Consider the following 22,197-nt stretch of genomic DNA (forward strand, 5'->3'; position numbering starts at 1 on the left):
AATGAAGCATTATTAATGATTTTGAGGAAAGATGTGACAAGATCTGACTTACATTTTGAATGACTCATTCTAAATGGAATGTGGAGAATAGACTGGTGGACCGCCAAGGGTGGAAGCAGAGACACCACTTAGGAAGTTGTTGTTCTGATCAGGTGAGAAATGATGGTCCTTCAGACCAAGATGGCAGTGATGGCGGTAGTGAGAAGTGGTCACATTCTGGATATATTTTAAGTGTAGAGCCAACAGATTCTCTTGATGGTTAGAATATGAAGTGTGAAAGAACAGAGAGAAAGTAAAAAACAAACAAAATAAGGAGTCAAGTATTCTGCTAAGGTTTTTGGCCAAAGCAAATGAAAGGATTTTCCCTTATGTAAGGTGGGAAAGACATGGGTGGAACAGGTTTGCAGAGAATTCATGAGTTTATTTCTGAACGTGTTACATCTGAGAGGTTACCTAGGCTTCCAAGTGGAAAATCAGGAAGTTGGCTCTATGAATCTGGAGTTGGGGAAAAACATCTATGTTGGAAATACTAATTTGGGAATTTCCAACATAGATGTAACAAAAGCCATAGATGAGCTCACCAAAAGAGTAAGCATTGACAGATGACCAAGAACTGAGGCCTAAGGTCTCCAGTGTTGGAAGAAGAAATCTGACAGAAGAGATGGGAGGAGTAACCAGCTCAGTGGGAGGACAACCAGGGGACGGTGATGTCATGGAGCCCAGTGAAGAAAGCGTATGGAGAAGGAGGTGGAGGTCACTGTGTTGAGTGAGAACTGAGATGGCCATTGGTTTTCTCAAGGTGAAGGTCATTGATAACTTTAACAAGACCAGTGCAGTGGTGAGCCTGCCACCACTGTTGGAGTGGATTTAGGAGAGAACATGGGAAAGGAGAAGTTAGAAATGGTGAATATGGAAAAATTCAAGGAGTTTTTTTTTTTTTTCAGCCTAGGGAACAGCAGAAGGGGGTGCTCATCCATGGAGTAAAGTGGGTCAAGAGAAGGCTTTGTTAAAATGGGAGAAATAGCATCATATTCTTATGTGAATGAGAGTAATCCAGCAGAGAGGGAACCAGTTGACAAAGTAGAGGAGAGCGGAGAGTTTCAGAAGGTTTGTCTTCGAATAAGTAGTAGGGGAGGGAGATAAATGAGCTTAAAATAGGAGCAGATGAGAGGTTGAGTGGGTGAGTGCAGATGCTGGGAGGTGGGTCAGTGTGATACTGAGGGTCTGTGGAAGTCCTCCTCGGAATGCTTCACTTTTTTCAGTAAATGAGGTAGCAAGATCATCATCTGAGAATACGGATGGAGGAAGAGTTTATTCGGGCTATTAGGAAAGAGGAGATGGTGTGAAGTCACCTTCTAGGAGAGTGGGAGAGTGAATAACTAGGAAAATGTAGTACAAATGCCAGGCAGCACTATGGGTCTGCTTGAAGTTCACAGTAATATCTCTAGAAAGCTTGCTTATCATGACTGTATAGTTGTACTTGAAAATAAGACGGATCTTTATGGTTGTTCTTTTAAGATGGATTTTGAATAAAGAATGTTCTCAAAGAATAGGCTAGATTTCTCATAGAAGTCCAAAGAGATCAAAGTATAATCATCCGTGCGTTTCTCTTTGACATGTATGCACACATGGCCATGGCTGTGCCTACATAACATTACGACCTGGCTTTTCTCCTTCCTCTCTTCTTGAAACCTTTCTGTATCTCCTTTCCGCATATTTTCCCTCTCTTGTTGGCATGTATTTCCTTTGCTTATGACATTTCTAGATGGACATTTTAATGTTTGAACTGATGTGTATTAGCATTATTTTTGAGCTTGGGAAAAAGAAAAACAGAAACAAAAAAGGTAATAGAATGCCTGAGAACAGAGAAGGGAAAGTTACAGATTTAGATAAGAATTTACTCAGGATAGACCCATGAAGGTAAGGCCAGCTGAACTATGATCTAAATATTAAAAAAAAAAAAAAAAAAAGTAGGATGATCGTGTGGAAATTTAATCTGTCTCAAAAGGAGTCTCAAATTATCTTCAGTTACTATTGGTAGATCTGCCAGGTATTGAATTAACTGAATACTGAACCTCTTATTTAATGATCTAATTTTTCAAGCAAGGAAGAAAATCTTTCTTGCTTCTTAGTTTTCATTTACTTGCAAGAAATTCATATGGTCCCTTGTTTACTTTTAAACCAAGCAAATTCTTATAATATAACATAATAGTTAACAGCTTTCTAGCAGGGCTTGTATATCTCAGCTGCGTGATTTTAGGCAGATGACTTAATCTCTCACTGTTTGGTGTTTTAATATCTAGCTTATAGGGTTGGCCTGAGAATTGAATAGTGTTATTATAGATAAGTTATCATTAGCTACTTATTCCCAACATTCCTAAGGCCATACAGCTAGTAAAAGGTAGAACTGAAAATCACCTACCATCACCCCAATCCTTAAATCCAATTCTCATGCATCCCATGACTAACTGCTTCCCATGTGGAAATAAAATCAGAAGTCAAGAGTGAGTTTTTCTTGATCCTTGAATTGAAAACAGTTTTTACATAAAGAAAAGACAGTTTACACATCATTTCTCTCAAGATATCAATTCTTTCCTTATCTCACAGGTTGTAATGACTTGATGGAATATTTAAATACAAGTTACTCAGCTCGAGGGAAAACAGAGGATACCTGGACTCGAGCTGCAGATGCATTTTTTGGTGCACTGCTGCCCCCTGCTGCCTGATAACATAATTGTACCTTTTCACACATGGGACCCTTATAAAATTAACAAAACTGGATCCCATATTATAGAATCTCACTAAGGCGCCCCGAAAGTGACCAAGATGACACAGATGGTGGAAGATTCAGGTTTAGGCTACTGAAAAGTCACTTCTCCCTGCTTTGTCATATTGCCTCTCCCCCATTAAATTGAAAGTCAACAAATTATTTATTGGGTGCCTACTATGAGCCTGATACTGTCAGAAGCGCCGAAGATGGAGAAGAGAAAACCAAGATTTCTTCACTGACAGAATTCATATTCTTGCACGAGTAAACAGACAAAAAAATAGGGAAAATATCAATAAATAAAATAATTTAAGGTTATGATAGATACATTAAACAACAGTGATGATAATTCGTATTTGTGGGTCATGGTGAATACAGAAAGTTAAAGGCACTGTTCAGTTAAAGGCTTTCTGTGATTTGATTGTCACGGCAACTCCAAGTTGCTACTTCACTTTACAGATGAAGATACTGAGGTGAGGCCAGAATGATCCTAAGAGGTGGAACCAGGATTTGAAACAAAACCACTTCTGACTCCAGGAATGCTTAGGGTCAGCTTCTCTGGGGAGATGACACTGAAATGAAGAGGAGAAGACAAGCTTTTGAAGATCTAGGGGAAAGCAAGCCAGGCAGAAGGTATAGCAGGTGCAAAGGCCAGGAAATGGAAGTGAGTCTGGAATGTCAGCGTACAAAAGAAAAAGACCCTATATTAGAGGAGCCTGCAGAGAAAGTAACAGAGGCCAGTTCACGCTGAGCAGCTTGGATTTTATTCTAAATTACAAGAGGGAGCCATTGGAGAATGGTAATCAGAGAAGTAAACTTATTCCTGACTTAAGGAGCTCACTCTGGATATTGAAAGGACAACAGACTATAGGAGAACAAGAGCTGGTAAAGGGCAACTAATTAGGAGATCGGTAACTTCTGTCCCATCTGGGCCTCCTCTTCAGGAGACCTAACATTCCGAGTTCTCCAGCCCTTCTTCTCACCATAGCCTTCAGCCTTGTTGTCTTCTGATGTTCTCTGGTTTGCCAGTATCCCCTATACACTCAGCACTGGGCAGGCTACTCCAAATCTCATCAGGCAATGAAACAGTCACCTCCCTCAATCATGGGTCGTGTCATCAAATGCACCTGGAAGCTCCCTCTGATTTCCTCCTTCATGTGACCCATTTGGGAATGAGATTGGATTTATGGGCAACTGAATCCCTATGTCCTTAGCTTGATCCTTTCAACACCTAGAATCCCACATCATGTAGTTAGCAACAGATTTCTTTTGATACCTCTTTTTAGAAAAATAGGAAGACCAACTCTCATGTTTCTAATTAGAAAATCCTTTTCTGTTCCTAAGCTTTCTTCCCAGCAATAAGGTACGGTACTTTTAATTTTACATACTTTCGATTTCCTGTTAATTTAAAATTTTTTCTCCTTGCCCAAACTTTGCATAAATTGTTCTAAAACGCTTTACCTACTTTACATCAACTTCATCTGGATTAGTACTTTATGAGAGAACAAAACCCTTTGTTCCATAACTACAGCAGAATGTCCATAATGGAATGATAGAGAATCCCCAACCTTGTTTCCGTAAGTTGTGGATATCAGTGAAAACAATTATAGCAATCAGAACTAGTTTTTTCATTATGTCAGTGAAAATATATATATTTGTATCAAAAAGGAGGTACATTTAGCTTGTGGTAACAGAGACACAACTACAATATTTAGTCAAACTAAACCTTTATACTCATGCAGAATGACCAAAGATAGGCAGTTCAGGTTCCACAAAGTCACTGGGCTCTGTCTTTCTGTTCTGCCTTCCTTAGCACATGGCTTTCATCTTTCACATGGCTGCTAGCATTCCAGCCATCATGCCTCCTGCATATCTTCACCTGAACATTCCTTTGGTCCATCAAGCTCAACTATCCTTGGAAACCTGTTCCACCCTTTTTCACATTTTTATTTGTAGTACTACCATTCTGCTGAACACCCAACTTTAAAACTTATGTTATCAGCACTCTGTCCTGAACATCCAGTTTCTAAGTCTGAAATATTCCTCTGAAATGTCAGTCAGACAAGCTTTCTCCTTTCCATTTCCACTACCACTTCAGGTCCTCATTGCCTCTCACCTGAACAATGCAATAGTCCTTCTATCCTTGTCTCCATTTTCACTCGTTTTACCCACTATTGCCAAAACATAGCTCTGACTTGTCGAAGGAGAAGAACACTTATGCTTAGGGACTTTGTAATCGTAAAGGGGCTTGACTCCAGCTCTCCCATTTGTTTGCCTACTAAGCCATGGGAACATTAATCTTTCTAAGCTCAGTTTTCCAATTTGTAAAATGAGAGGTAGTAACAGTACATATTCCACAGGATTGTCATGAGAGTTAAATGAGATAATGCATGCCAAGCGTTTGGCAAAATGCCTTCTTTATCACTATCTTTATTCTGCTCAAGAACATCTGAGACGGTGGCTACTGAATTAAAAGCAGAATCCTCAGTTTGGCCTTCAGTGCCTTCCCAGTCATGGACCCAATGTATTATTAAAGCATCACCACCCATTTCCACCATTTATGTAAACGTTACACATCACCACCCATTTCCACCATTTATGTAAACGTTACACAAACCCTAGAAATACTGAACCACTTCATGTTTCCTAAATATTCCCCCATGTTCCCCTGTCCTATTCATTTTTCAGGGGTTTTTTTCTACCTAGAATCCCCCCCTTGAACCCTCTCCTCCTTTCCATTGCAACCTTTTTTAAGATTTCTTTTGTGAAGCTTTTTTTGATCCCTCAACTGTATAATAATTCCATCCTTTGAACTCTGTAGTATTCCAAGTATAGTTTTCCTGTGTTAACCTCTATCCTAGGATATTCATTAAGTACCTGTCTCATTGACTGTTAGATTATAATCTTGAGATCAAGGACTAGGACTTGCAGGGCCACCAGGTATGAGGGTGTATGCTGACCCCTTCACAAGGGCACCCAACCAACAATGTGATTCATAGCTAAAATCCTACTGAGTTCTCCTTGCTAAACTGAACCCCATGGCAAAGGACTGCATCCACCAAGAAGGCTTCCTTTTTTGTCTAATTTGCATAAAGGTGCCATGTAGAGTAGTGGGTCCAGCATTGATTTCACTCACCTTTGCATCCCAAACAGCACCAAGTACCTAGCACACGAGCATCTACATAGTAAGTGCTTAATCAACCTGGTTTAGTTGATTCTGATTTAACTAAGTCCAGTTGTGGAAAATAAGACCAGAGATTCAAGGTTTAGAGTCTGTGTTGGTTATTTGCCAAGGCTGAGTGCAGAAAGGAATGAAGTTGGGTGTCCTACCAAGCCCCACCTCAATCTCAAAGGGAAGTAAAATACAGGTGTCTGTTAAATTGCTGAGGATTTAGTTTTTTCTCTAACTGGCAATTTATAGAGCATATGGCTCTATTCTGAGGGCTGGTTTCTTCTTTGTTCCCTATAAAGCGAAGCCATAACAGGGGCACGCCAGCATCAATATTGCTATGTAAGAGAAGATCTCGTCATCTCTTAACTTAATTAAAAATTAAATTAATTCATCATCAAGTTCATCTATCAGTCTGTAAAAGTGGTCCTCTTTGTTACATACAAGAATGGAAGAATGATGTCGAGCCTCCACAGAAGCCTTGGAAACCTCTTCCACACCCCCATTCCTAACTACTGCCTAGTTGTCTGCTATTTCATTTTGAGAACTTAATGATGCATTTGTGTTATAGCTCTTGTTTGGAGACTTCTTGAAGTTCTCATCTGTCTTTGCCTTCAATATGAATGAGTTCAAATCTCGAAGAACAAGTTTAGTTAAAAAGAACAAAAATCGTTTCCACCTAAAATATGAGGATGCCAGCCAGGGGTGATATGAGACATAGAACTTGGAGCCCAGAGACACTGGTAAAAACGGACTGACTCAAATTGCTGCTAAGATTCAGAACAGACCTATGAATCACAAACAGCAGAGTGGGCACAAATGAACCAGAACCAGTCTCTCCTCCATCGAAAGATGTTCGATCTTTACACAGTCCTCCTTGCCTGCAGGGGCAAGTACTACAGGGGAGGGGAAGTGACCGATGGGAGATTCTGGAATAGAAAGCCCTGTGTGATCAAACAGCAGCTCCTCTTTAGCTCCAGGAGGCCATTGCTTTGCAGAAACGCCTGCCCCACTGCTGCCAGACTTTTCAATGGAGGTTGGCATTCTGGGTTTTTGTGAAAAATCTCATGTTCTTTAAGTATTAGCAATTAATTAAAAAATAGCTTTGAAACTTATAGTCAAAACCATACTCTTCTGGATGGGGGCCAGATGTGGGCTGTGGACCACCGTTTTGCAACCCTTCCTTTAAAATTATAATAGGCTCCTGGTCCCCAGACTCTGAAAAAAGAGCATGCACAGAACTAGCTTTCTGCTTTATAACAACCAGTTGCATCATTACATTATCTGTTCAAACAGAGGCATTATGTCCTTTAAGAACACCAACACTGTACCTCATGGGGTAAAAAAAAATAAGAAAGACAGCATTTGTCTTGTTTTTATGGTCACTTTACCTATGTAATAATGATAGAAGTGGCTTTTTCCTCCTTGCTTGTAAACAAGCCAACAGGCATAGTAGGAACAAGACATATTCAATAAAGGTGGCAAATAAAACTCCTAGAGAAGTAGTTGAATTCTCAATAACCTGCTGAAATTAGAATTCAATACGCGCTCTGGAAATGTGATCTATGGCATATCTAGCTACTGGCTGTTATGAGATCCAGGTCAGAGGAGACTAGTTAACAGAAACCTTTGTAAACCAGAGTGCTGAATAGGCTTTAGATTTTGAAAATGCATTCCAAATGTTTCTTCTTAATTTTGTAAATTCTACTTACTGTAATTACTTTGAAAATGTACATTTTAGCAACAATTTCTACTGAACTTCCCGTTCATCTAGTTATTTATTCAATTAATTCAATAAGTATTTGTTGAGCACCTACTAGTGCCAAGCACCCATCGAAGTACAAGGGATCCATCATTTAACAAAACAGATGAAAATCCTGCTCTCAAGGAGCTTATATTTCAGAACTAATAAATAATAAATGTCCTGGTATGTTAGAAGGAAATAAGTGCAATGGAAAAAGTAAAAGTAGAGCAGGCTAAGAGGGACCGGGGATGGGGGTGCGCACATTGTATTTTTAAATAGGCAGGTCAGGGAGGGCCGTATGTGACTTTTGAGCAATACAGAGAGGAGATAGGTGTTTTTTATTGTTTACCACTCTTTTTTTCCATTTATCAAAGCAGTATAAGCTAACTGGCACATTGTATGTATACTGATGGAATTCATATCTTTAATGCAAAGAAGAGAAGACAGATTTAATATAAACAGTTCTACAAATTGAGGGAAGGGAATAATATATATTATTATAAATATATTTTTATAAAGCTTTTACTGTATACAAAGGTCTTTTCATACATTTTTATTTGATATTCATTGTAACTCATTGGGACAGGTGGGATGATTTCCATTTTTTTTTAGGTGAAGTAATGAAGCTTAAAGATTTGCTGAATTTCCTTACCCCTCAGTGGTTCCTCATTGCCTCCCTCTGATTACCCATTCCACTGATCTTTGTTCACAAGACCCTTCACGATCTGGCTTCTGCTTTACCTTTTCACACCATCTCTTGCCAATTTCCCTTTCACTGTCCACACTCCAGCCATACCGAGCTACTTCCTTTTCCCCACTTGCCAAGCCCTCTTGCCTCTGGACCTTTGCGCATGCGGTTCTCCGCTACCCTCAGATGGTTCTCCTGGTCTCTACTTGGGCATCACTTCCTATGGTGAGCCTTCCCTGATTCCACCAAAGCTGAATTTTGTACCCCAACAATTATGTGTTTCCCCAGCACCCCATGCTTATCCTTATCATAGTACTAACTGCTTCTTCTGTAATTGCTTGTCTGGTGAGCTCCTGGAGGGCAGAGACTATGTCTTCTCCATCACTGTATCCCCAGTGGTTAGCACAGTTTATGGTCCATATGGGTCTTTCTTTTTTTTTTCTTTTTTTTGTATAAATCCTCCCCTTCTTTGTTTTTTTTCTTCATTCATCCATTCGTTAATTTTTTTTATTGGAGTGTCATTGCTTTACAATGGTGTGTTAGTTTCTGCTGTACAACGAAGTGAATCAGCTCTATGTATACATATGTCCCCTCCCTCTTGGACCTCCCTCCCACCCCGCCCCCAATCCCACCCATCTAGGTCATCACAGAGCACCGAGCTGAGCTCTCTATGGTATACAGCAGGTTCCCACTAGCTAGCTATTTTACACGTGGGGTCTTTCAGCTGATGAATGAACAACATGATTAATCAATTGTTCAGACCACATAGGAAGCTGCAGTTCTGGAAAAATGCAGTTCATGCAAAATCTTCTAGGTCCGGGGTTTTCAATAGCTTTCTCCTGGCCCCTGTAATTTGTCTCAGCACTTCCTCTTCAGAGCCCTACACAATGACCCTCAGCCTTCATCAACACTTTTTAAACTTATTCCAGAGGTGTCCTGCAGCTTGGATATGGTGAAATCCATAATCTGACTAGATCAAACTTTGCCTCCCTCTTTCCATTTTTTTCTTTTTTTAAAAATTAATTAATTTATTTATTTTTGCTTGCGTTGGGTCTTCGCTGCTGAGCGTGGGCTTTCTCTAGCTGCGGTGAGCAGTGGCTACTGTTTGTTGCAGTGCACGGGCCTCTCATTGCGGTGGCCTCTCCTGTTGCGGAGCACGGGCTCTAGGCACGCAGGAGTCAGTAGTTGTGGCTCGCGGGCTCAGCAGTTGTGGCTCATGGGCTCCAGAGCACAGGCTCAGTAGTTGTGGCACATGGGCTTAGCTGCTCCGCGGCACGTGGGATCCTCCCGGACCAGGACTTGAACCCGTGTCCCTTGCATTGGCAGGCAGATTCTGAACCACTGCGCCACCAGGGAAGCCCCTCCATATTTTTTGTTGACCTTCCAAGATGATAGCTTAATTGCTTTGCGTGTGCCTCCTCTGCAAGCATAATGCTTCATCAGGGTTCTCCTTCTGGCTCCCTGCTTCTGCTAATAACTTCAGTTTCCTTCTGCCAAGTGATTCCTGTCCTTGTCACAGCTCGGTCACTACAGAAATAAAGATAACTCCTTCCTCTCTGTCTCTAGGCCTCTCTAGAACTCCTCTAGTTTTGATAATTACTCACCAACATCTGGCACTTTCCCAGTCCTGCTCCGACTGCCCCCCTTTCACTCCATGGACGTAAACTGAGTGTGCTCACTGGAGTTTGATTCCTGCTTTCGGAGTTACCTGCTGCTTCATCTTCTCTTTGCTAAGCACTGATCTTGCATATGGGTGGAAAATGTCCACAGTCGTCTCGTTTATCTGAATGGCTGAGACTTTCTTGATCACAACAATTAGCAGTAGGCATCATTAACTCAAAGGGAGATCGTAGGGCTTCCCTGGTGGCGCAGTGGTTGGGAGTCTGCCTGCCAATGCAGGGGACACGGGTTCGAGCCCTGGTCTGGGAAGATCCCACATGCCGCGGAGCAACTGGGTCCGTGAGCCACAATTGCTGAGCCTGCGCGTCTGGAGCCTGTGCTCCGCAACAAGAGAGGCCGCGATAGTGAGAGGCCCGCGCACCGCGATGAAGAGTGGCCCCCGCTCGCCGCAACTAGAGAAAGCCCTCGCACAGAAACGAAGACCCAACACAGCCATAAATAAATAAATTAATTAATGTTAAAAAAAACAAAACAAAAGGGAGATCGTAGAGATCGTTGACATCGTCGTCCAGTTCACCTGCCATATATGTTTGGCTCAGAATGTACCAACGTTCCCCAGTTATTTCCATTTTTCACTCACAGCAGAAATACAACTTTGGGAACTTCTTATGCTTGATCACCCGCTCCAAGTATAATAGTGACAGTTTGCTGGCTGCCGTGGGGGGAAAAATACACCAGAGTATTTTAATTTGAAAATTTGACTGTTAATATATCAGGTTTCCTTAAGGGCCTTCAAGTGAACAAAGCCCTCTGACCCACATTGTCTCATTTGGTTTCCACAAAACCATGAGGCCTATTTTACAGATGAGGCATAAGAGGCTTAGAAAAGTCATCATCTTTTAAGCCCAAGGTCACACAGAAGTAGCAGAACCAGGACATCAGCCCAGGTGCTTCCCCTGTTAAATCAAACCACCTCTTATTAGCTCTTGTTTATATACAGTTCATGCCCGTAGAGAACTTGTCCTCTTTTTAATGCCAGGGACATTGCATGGGACCAGAGCCTGTCCAGTAGAGAGTTCCTTCATCCATTTACTCTTGCTTAGTCCTTTTCTTCATTGTGAGTTTTTAAAGCATTCTGATTTGGGCCCAAATTACTTAAATCCTCATAATTAATCTTAGGAAAACTTTCAGTTAACCAGAACGTACAGATAATTTTGCTTAACTGGATTTTCAGAACAACAAATGCGATTCAGAGAAGTATAGTGGAAAGAGGCAATTTCCAGCTACTACTCTGTGCCTCGGTTTTCTTATGTAGAAATTTAACTACTTGAAATGCAGTGAAGGAAAAAACCAAAAGCAAAACTTTTTTTTTTATAATGCAGCAAGAGCCAGCAATATATAAATATTCAATCTAATCATAAATAAAATTTGGTCCAAAGAAAAATATTATCATACAGCATGATGTTAGTGATTCATAGATGTATATGCTGTGTCTGAGTCCTTACTGTGTGTGCTTTTTAATCTCTTAATTTTAGATCACTTTCTAAAAATAATCAGGTACCTAGGCAAGTCTGCTTTTCTGCAAGTCTATGATACTTAGAGTTCACATAATTATTAATGTGTGAAATTACAATACATCCCTGGCAACTCAAATGTATCCCATGAAACAAAAATTGTTCATGAATATCGGGTTATATTTTAATTTTGACTTATGTTTAACATTTTGTGTTAAGTGAACCAAAAGGTTGCAGAATTCAAAAGGCAACCGTTTTTAAGGTATATGTTACATAGCTGTGCAGTAATTTCAACTAGCACCTTCTAGTATTTTTGGAAAGCATAAAAATATCTATCAAAACAAAACTCATGAGCAGAACCATTGCTAATTTTGAAGTGCTTAATATTCATATTTACATAATCCAGATGGAATACATTCAGGATGAAGTTTTAGTATAAATTTTGCCCTTGAAATAGTCTTTGAAAATTTAATCTCACAACTATGTAATATCTTGCAGGTGGCTCATGTTTTATAAATACGATTACCTTAAACTGAGGCTGAATTTGTGAAGAATATATCTTTCCCTGCAAAATGCTATACTGTTTGGGTTAGTATCAATTATGGATCAGTTATGGATTATGGATCACTAATTGACAGACTAATTGACTGTAGTCATATTGGATCAAGTTTACAATATGATTTTTGAAGTTCATTCATCCTCCAAGATTGCCACTAGTTTCAGCTGTTCCTCAAGACAATTTTTGCCTGCAGCCTCTGTTCTTGTACTCAGCATACTCAATCCCTATGCAGCCCAGGAAGGCACAAGGGTGAACACTTCTCTGCATAAGCACACACAGGTTTCAAGGTAATATTTCCTGTCTTGCAAGGAGCCATGGGGGTAAGACAACTTGGCAGACTCTGCAGTATCACAAGGTCTCCCACTTGACCCCATGTCAGGAGAGAATCTAAGAATTATCAGAGGCAACTTCATGATGTCCCCTCCACACCTGGGGCTTTGGAGTATTGTGAGGAAGGTGCCTTCACTATAACTAATACTTAACTATAATTTAACTAAGAGAGAAGTTGACTTCCACCATCAGAGGTTGATGTTAGTGGGAGACCAAGGGTATCTCTGGACTTACTTAACTGGATGTAAAAAGCAACGTAATAGTAAAACTAAAATAAAGACTTATTAACTCACCAAAATGAAAACCTATACTCTACTAGACCTCAGGAAAACTGGTATGAAAGACTACCATGTGCTTTGGGGTATGTTCAGATGTGGTAAAATAAAGCCACTGTTAGGCAACTATTACAAAGTTTTACAACCAATCTCCTGAAATACAATAGAAACACAACCTATGAAAAGAAAATTTGGGTTATCTGTTTGATTACTTACTCTGTAACCAAAATGTAGATGATGATGTTTCCTGTTGGCTCAAAAAGTTGACCAATACCACAAAAATTTAAAACATTCAAGCCTGTTATTCAGTATTTAAAAAACTGTTATTCCAGAAAAAATATGAGTTTAGATTTAATACCACTTAAACAGTATTTAGGCAGTTAAAGATTATAGGCAAGTTGGGCTTCAAATACAAGTAATATCCTAAATTACTTTTTTACTTTATATAAATAGCGTTGTTGTTTCCTTTTCCCTAATTTTAAGGTGATAGACTATTTGTGTAATAACAAGAAGCTGAGTTGTTTGTTCTGACTGTTCAATGGCCCAAGTACTAATTGGCTAAATGACACCATGGCCTTAAAAGAATTAACATAATGCCTCAGTGTTTAAGTTTTTCAGGTATTTATTGATCACTCTTAGGCTCGCATCAATGAAATAAATGCCAAGTACAGGTTTATTAATCTGAGAGTTTTAGTGTAAATTTTATTATAGTGTACGAAAAAAATTATTTTTTCTTATGTCCTCAATTAAAAAAATTTTTTTTCCAGTTTTCATATGATAAAACTTGGGAAATTGACACAAAATATGGATTTTTTTGTGAAGAAAATGATAAACAAATGAGAAAGAGGGGACTTTGAATCAAGTTCAGTGGCTTCACTTAGTAGACCATATTCCATTTAAGGAGGCTAGTTGACAAGCAGATTAGAGGATAGTGTTACCCCCTCGCACACAATGAACACTTTTGTTTCTTCCTAGTTGCTGTTTATTCCTGAAAGGAGAAGATGTCAGCATTCCCTTTATCAGATACTAGTTCAGCATCTGAAACAGTAAAAATCAGTGGTAGGACACAAAGTTGGTCCACCACAGTGGTTTACAATGTGCACTGATAAAATCACATACAGTTGCAACTCAATGGCCTGAAATCAAAAAGAACATTGAGCCTGAATTCAATATTTACATGATTAGAGAGACTTGTTACTTTCCATATCTTCCTTCAAATATCTGAACTGGGTCATATTTATTCTTCAACCAGGAACAAAAAGATTAATTTTCTTTTGGTCCACAGATGTGTTGGATTGTTATCAAGTTTCTTATGGGAAAGGTTAAGTTAATATTTTGATAGCAGACAAAATCTTCTAAGTGAGCCACAAGCTTATGTAATGAGAGTTGGATTTCATAGGCTAGAATGTCAAGGATAAAGAGTAGAGAAAGGATTTGCAAGTCACACAGTGATGATTATTCTTAGTGTAAAGTTTATATCCCTCCCTCCCAACAACTCTCTTAACATGTCACTTTGTCCTTTATAATCAAGTGTTGAAAGAGACCTTAGAGAATTCAAGAGCAGAAAACTCATAGGCTTGTTTGGGGTCAAGCAGCTACTATAAATAAGTATATACATGATTTGCAAATAATAAGAGTGATGGAAACCATGGGAATTCGAGAGTGTATGCCCTATCTAAAGATATTCAAACCAACTTAAAAATAAATATTGTTTGCCTTCCAAACAAGCCCATCCACAAAACAAACATGGCCTATGGATCTCCAGTTTGCTACCCTCGTGATTTAGCCCAACCTAAACAGCAGTTTCTTCCAACCTCTTACCCAAGGTTCACATCCCTTCTTGAACATTTTTGCGAAGTGGCCATTCACTTCTCTTAGAACAATTTCAGTGATAAGAACTCATCAACTTTTGAAGCTGCCAAGTTTGTTTTGTGATTGTCACTTGAGAGTCTGTCACTGTTGAGGGTTTTAACACTTGCTTCATGGATGGTACATATAGTTCCTTAACTGCAAAAAGGTCCTCATATTTTCTGTATTATTCCATGTTTATTTATATGGCTCATGTCATATAGGCTGATCTTAGAAAGGCCCATTTGCCATTAGCATTTGTTCATCCCATCACATACTTACAGAGCAATTTCTTGGTGCTAGGCACTGAGCTAGGAACTGGGATACAATGGGAAAAAGACACAAAGGGCTGTGCTTTCCTTAGTCTTACGGTCTAGTCAGGGAAATAGACGAAAAGCAAGATGATTAATTTTCTCTGATATAGTTCCTGAAATTATGTCTAGAATCAGGTGCTATCCTCATTCTCAATTAGCTTTCCTCCAAAAACACAGAGTGTAAAATACTTTTTTTTTTTTTAATTTTAAAATTTATTTATTTATTTATTTATGGCTGTGTTGGGTCTTCGCTTCTGTGCGAGGGGTCTCTCCAGCTGTGGCAAGTGGGGGCCACTCTTCATCGCGGTGCACGGGCCTCTCACCATCGCGGCCTCTCCTGTTGCGGAGCACAGGCTCCAGACGCACAGGCTCAGTAATTGTGGCTCACGGGCCCAGCCGCTCCGCAGCATGTGGGATCCTCCCAGACCAGGGCTCAAACCCGTGTCCCCAGCATTGGCAGGCAGACTCTCAACCACTGTGCCACCAGGGAAGCCCGTAAAATACTTTTTATACAGTTTCTCTATATAAAAGAAAGAACAAAAAAATGTCATCAACGTTTTTCATCCTGTTTTTCTATATTTTTTAAATAATATATGGTAGATAATACTACCATATTATCCTTCTGAGCTAAAACTATCAATTAAAACGTTTATAGTATATCTCAAGAATCAGTAATTTAAAATGTATTCCATGTATGAGGGTGTATATTATTTAATAATGTTCCCTATGGGTGATGGGCTCATGATGAGTGATTGTTTTATTTTTATTATTTTTCTACATTGCCCAGATGTTTAATATTGAACGTGTAATTTTCTCTAAAAATAAAGATTCGAATAGAACTTCAAATTTTAATTTAAAAAAAAAAACCCTAAGATGTCTTAGAAAGCAATTCCTTGAAACTGCTTTAAAAAATCAAGAATAAACAGAAGCAACCTAAACACTTGAAGGGATTAAATGAAAAAACTCTTGAAAACGCAGGCTTGTACAGTGTAATTGTATGCCAGAACCCCTGACCTCAAACCAACAATTATACTTTTGTAAAAACCTAAACCACCCTTTAAATATGTATATTTTAAACACCTTTTAAAAGTGGGTTAGGGGGACTTCGCTGGTGGCGCAGTGGTTAAGAATCCGCCTGCCAATGCAGGGGACATGGGTTCGATCCCTGGTCCGGGAAGATCCCACATGCCGCGGAGCAACTAAGCCCATACACCACAACTACTGAGCCTGCGCTCGAGAGCCCGCAAGCCACAACTACTGAGCCCATGTGCCACAACTACTGAAGCCCGCGCACCTAGAGCCCGTGCTCTGCAACAAGAGAAGCCACCGCATTGGGAAGCCCACGCACCACAACGAAGAGGAGACCCCCTCTCACTGCAACTAGAGAAAGCCCGCGTGCAGCAACAAAGACCCAACACAGCCAAAAATAAATAAATAAATAAATAAATAAATTTATTTAAAAAAAAAAATGGGTCAGGGAAAAAAAAAATGCCAAAAGGGCTAAGAGTCCCTTTTGGTGAAGGGATAAGCCAGGGTGCTGTGAAATCAGGAAGCTTGACTTTCAGAAGAAAAGAAAGCCTTTTACAGCTCAGCATCAAGTACATATGTCAGTTATTAAATGGCGTTTGGAAACCACATTAAAAGACCTACAGGCTTCTCTTTGTTAATGATGATAATATCTTTTGTTTGAGTTTTTTCTATGTGCTGGGTAGTCTGCTCTGTGCTTTACATGCACGCGATTTTTGAGGACTTTACAGAATTTTTTTATAAGTTGACTGATTTTATAAATGAGGAAATCATGTTCAGAGAGATAGCTTGCCCAAGATCCGCCCCCCTTGGTAAACAGAGAGGGTAAGATTTAACCTCGGGATTGTCTTGCTCCTAATTCTCGCTCTTAGCTATTACTTGTAATCCTTAGCCTACTATCTATCTAAACTGTTTTTCTTCCAAGTATATAAGCAATTTAACCTCCACTGCTTTCAAGACTGGCTGTCTTTGCGTCAGACTATGTGCAACTTACTTCTCTGCCATTATCACCTCTAATCATTGCTGTCCACTGAGGCACTTGGTGGGTGCAGAACCTCACTCTCTGCCCACTTTGCTTCAAGCTGGAAACCCACACTTTCTTCCTTTGACTCCCAAAGCACAACTAAAACAACATTAAGAGTGTGACACACTTTATTGGAGATTGCAGGTGGGGAGAGAAGTGGTGAAGGTGGTTCCTGCAAAGAGCAGGAAACAACTAAAATTCCGTATCAGACGCTACTGTCCCTGGGAATTTACCAGCAATTCCTCACGACAGGTGACTTCTTTCTCAGACTCAGGCCTCTGGACACATTGCTGGACCCTCTGCCTTTCTTCTGCAGGTTGTTTCTATAACCCCCACCTGGCTTCCCAACTCTCCAATGCTCCCTCAAACCGGGAAGATCACACAGCTATTTAGCTGTCCATCCCTCGCCAGTCTAGGCTCTGGTCCTATGTTCATATTTCAATAACTCACTAAGATATTCTGCTAAGCCAAGTGCCATCCACTCAGGATCTCTACCGCCACCTTTACAAAGGACTGCCTGCAGATTTTAAACGACGGTTTTTTCCTTAACGCCTCCGCAGTCAAATTCTCCCACCCTCAACAACCTCAGCAAACCCTAAGTATCAGTCAGGGTTCTCCAGAGAAACAGAATCAACAGGAAACACACACACATACACACACACGCACAATTTAAAAATATATAATCTATCCAACTCTCTATTTATCTAGAGAGATTTATTTTAAAGAATTGGCTTATACAGTTGTGGGAGCTGGCACATCCAAAATCTGAAAGCAAGCTGGCAGGGTAGAAATTCAGGTAAGAGTTGATATTGCAGTCTTTAATCCTAATTCTGCAGGACAAGACAGGAAGGCTGGAAACCCAGGCAGGGTCTCTGTGTTGTAGTCTTGAGACCTAATTCCTTCTTCAGGAAACCTGTCTTTTCTTTTTTTAATATTTTTGAAGTATAGTTGATATGCGATATTTTATGTTACAGGTGTACAATATAGTGATTCACAATTTTTAAAGGTTATACTCCATTTATAGTTATTATAAAATATTGGCTATATTCCCTGTGTTCTATAATATATCTCTGTAGCTTATTTTATACATAGCAGTTTGTACTTCTTAATCCCCTATCCCTGTACTGCCCCTACCCACTTCCCTGTTCCCACCAGTAACCGCTAGTTCTCTATATCTGTGAGTCTGCTTCTTTTTTATGTTCCCTAGTTTGTTGTATTTTTTAGATACCATATATAAGTGATATCTTACAGTATTTCTCTTTCTCTGACTTATTTCACTTAGCGTTATATCCTCCAAGTCCATCCATGTTGTTGCAAATGGCAAAATTTCATTCTTTTTTATGGCTGAGTAGTATTCCATTATATATATATATATACATACCACATCTTCTTTATCCATTTCATATGTTGATGGACACTTAGATTGCTTCCATGCCTTGATGATTGTAAGTAATGCTGCTATGAACGTTGGGGTGTGTGTATCTTTTCAAATTAGTGTTTTTGGGTTTTTTTCGGATATATACCCGGGAGTAGAATTGCTGGGTCATATGGTAGTTCTATTTTTAGCTTTTTGAGAAACCTCCATAATGTTTTACACATTGGCTGCACCAATTTACATTCCCATCAACAGTGTAGGAGGGTTCCCTTTTTTCCACATCCCTGCCAACATTTGTTATTTGTGTTCTTTTTGGTGATAGCCAAGTGATATCTCATTGTTGTTTTGATTTGCATTTCTCTGATGATTAATAATGTTAAGTATCTTTTCATGTGCCTGTTGGCCATCTGCATAACCTGTCTTTTCTTTTAAGGCCTTCAGCTGATATGGCCTGTCTACATTACGAAGTCGCTTTACTTAAAGTACATTGATTTAAATGTTAATAACCTTCAGTGTGCTTAAGGATTAGTTGAAAAGCTTATGATTCTTTAAAATAGCCTTTACTCTCAGAATCCACTTACCCATTATGCCCCCAACACCTGTATGCAGTACTATCAGATTTACAGAATTAGGATAAGGGCTAAAACCTCCAATGACAAGTCTGGCACCATTGTGTTAGGGGTGAGAGAGCTCCACCATTCTACAGAAATTCTGGGCGTGGTGTCAGTTATTAGGAAAACAAGAACATTTATGAATATGGACAAATTTTGTTAGGAAATTTGTTAGGAAATTTCTGCTGGGAAGAAACTGTCTGGGCGTGATGGTGGTGGTTGGATGGAATAATAGAGATGGACAGTCCCCAGTTGAAAATCCCAGTGTTGGACAAAGCTCTACAGTGTTGAACAAAACCTACCTATTTCCTTTTTATTGCCTATAAAATAGGAGTGATAATTTTCAGAGCTTTAGTAAGGGTCAAATGAGAAAACTGTATAAATTTTTCCAGTGGAATGTTTCATACTCTTTAAATGGTAGTGTTCTTTCTAGTCAAGACTGAGTCATAAGAAGTTACAACTATCCAATGCTACTAGATAGAGATGGTAATGATTGGGTAAACAATGACATCCACAGTCCAGGCTTTGTGCACATAGGACTTGGTCCTAGAAAATCACGAGCCAAGGTTGTCTCTCTCTTCCCCTGCTTCCCCAAGGTCTTTGACTTCCATTTTTCTGTGCAAGTCTTTTCCATTCTCCTGTGTATAGACTAGTTTCCCTCCTTATCCATTAGCTTACAGATGGCTTTTGTCGTTATGACTTCAATTAGGCTCTAAGAACATGGTCTTTGAGCTCCAGAATTCATCTCTCAGTTCCAATTTGAGAGAGTATCTGATTGCCCAGACTGTCTGCCCAAGGAAGAAGAGCCCTTGAGTCAAGTGTCAAGTGGAGACCTCATTATCCAGTCAGCTCAAGGAAATGGTCATGGAGAACCATGTGCCAACATGGGTCCACCTCTTCAACAAGAGGAAATTGTAGACTTTGGTGATATCCCTAGACATGTCTACCACTTGCAGCTGCAGTGGAATCATACCACCTTGAACTTATTCAAGGACTTCAGACCCAAAACCCACATAAAGTGTAGAATGTGCCTCCATTATTGTCATCTAAACCTCATGATAAATAAATCTATTAAAATTATAGAGCTTAATATGAATAACAAAACTAAAAAGCAGTATACCAACAAGCAAACAGAAACACTTTGTAATCCCCCATCCATACCCCATTCACCACTAGGGTTTCATAGTTATCTTAAAGACAATATGGTTTGAATGTCCAAACATCTGCATATAGACATTCCTTTTGTTCTTCCTTTAAACATGCTTTAGTGTGCTTAAGAATTTCTCTACATGTGGTATATACACAAAACCGTGCATACCATATTTATGGGTGATTAATGATTTTTTTCAATCATAAATTTGACAATACATGTTTTTCAGCTCTTCCCCGTAGGCTTAAAAATTACCGCCATGTAAGCCGGTCCTCCATGTGGTAACACTTTCATTCGTCATTCCAAATGGAATATAGCTATTTTGAGTTATAGATGGTGCTGACTAATATTTGATCTCATTAGTTTAGTTAATTATATTGCTAAATAGATGTTAGAGCAGTAAGAGTTCTTACTAAGTTTAATTTCAAAGACTTCTCTAAGGTTTATGCAACCAATTAGTTTTAGAGCCAAAATACTTCGACTTCTATTATTGCTCTTTCTCTCCCCAGTTATTTATCTGTAAGGTTTGTTGTGTTCCACAGTCATGAACTGCTGAGTTATTTGAAAAACATCAGCTGTTAATAGCCAAGAACTGCAGAACAGGAAAATACGGCTGTATCGGCACAAGGTCATTGCTATTAATGGAGAGAGACTGCAAAACTTGTTTCCTGTGTTCATGGTTTGGTACCATCTTTTAACAGGGAACAAACACAAAATACATAATTTGTTGGACAAATATGCATATTTATGTGAATTTTAAAAACACTTAGGTGCCACCATCTTTCCCCTTTCTGTCATATACAGTATTGTTGACGTCCTCTAAATTAGGTATGATATTGGTTTTCAGCTTTTTGTAAATTTCTATGGGTATTGCTCTTACTAAGAAGACTTACAGCATTAAAAATCATTACTTCTGAACTCATCCATTTGTTTTTGTGGAGAGATGTGGAAATTTATGCAGTAACAAAGCTCAGTTGCTTTACTGAAGTGTCGGATTACATGATTTTAAACCAGGGCAAAGAGAGGAAGAGGTTTATTGAATAAAACTGTTTACTGCCTTTCCAGTACACAGCTGATTAACAAATGGCTGTACAGCTGTGTGCAATAAGATAGAGGTAGTCCCTACCTTTTGATAATTGTTACATAAGCTTTTCTTATTTATTCTCAGAGAGTGGTTTTCAAAAAGTTTATGTACTATGATTGAGGTAAGCGTTTCAGAAATGATTTAGGCAGCTCATGTTTGTGTACAAGATGTGCGTGTATTTGTGTGCCCTGTGCACACGTGTGTGCGTGTGACTCGCACATCTCTTTGCACAAAGGATTTGAGGTAGTACAGGATGTCATTCTGGTTAAAAAGCCACATCAGGTTACAGTCAGTTAATAGACCAGAGGCTGCATAATGCTCTCTTCAGCTTAGATTTCTTGAAATGTTACAAGATGAAGGAGGTGAGATTCTGGGACTTTTGATTTGCACTAGGGCAAAATCATTCCTTTGTGCTGAAGGGGAGTGAGGAGAACGATTTCATGGGAAAGGCAAGCTTTTAGAAACGTTTACTGCATAAGGTAATTCATAAAGATAAAAACTCTGTACTATCTTGCACTTGAAAACTAAAATTTTTTTAAAAGGAATTGTTTATCAAAATTACAACTACAGGAATTAAATTAAAACACAAGGATAGGGTATGGCTGGCTGTCGGCATTGCCTATCTGGTTTCTGTCTGAGGTCTATTTGTACAGGTCAGGGGTTCTTCCTTCTTCTCCAGCAAGACTCAACCTAGGCTTACCTCATGGCCTGCTTTAATTGAGCCAACCACCTTCTGGAGGGGAGGAGCCAGAACAGAAATAGCTAGAATTTAATGTGAACAAGGGCATTGCTAAAGACCTCAAGTCAGATAGCTCCTACTTCTTATTTGTGTTGAAACAGCGTAAACACTAAGCTTCAAGGAATGGCAATTAGTTATTTGTGACAAGGCACTTCTTACATTCCTGGTTGAAAGCAACTAATACAAAGTCATCCTAACAAGAAGACAGTCATACTGTTTTTATTGGGTGCGATTATAATCCATTCTTGTCCCATTATTATATGATGTAGTTGTCTTTAGATGAGTAGAACTATGTTGAGGAATTTTGTAAAAAACGAAAGCTGATGACTTGAGGCTCCTCGCTAGATATTGGGTTGGCCA

General features: G+C 39.4%; 1 protein-coding gene across 5 annotated transcripts in view; it reads left to right on the forward strand.

Moving 5' to 3' along the window:
* Nucleotides 1–22,197, forward strand: part of OXR1 (oxidation resistance 1) — a 452,616-nt gene that overhangs the window by 281,679 nt on the left and 148,740 nt on the right. The gene's annotated exons all lie outside the window — the stretch shown is intronic.

Source organism: Eschrichtius robustus, chromosome 17 (assembly GCF_028021215.1).
Source record: "Eschrichtius robustus isolate mEscRob2 chromosome 17, mEscRob2.pri, whole genome shotgun sequence".
In the NCBI taxonomy this organism is placed as follows: Eukaryota; Metazoa; Chordata; class Mammalia; order Artiodactyla; family Eschrichtiidae; genus Eschrichtius; species Eschrichtius robustus.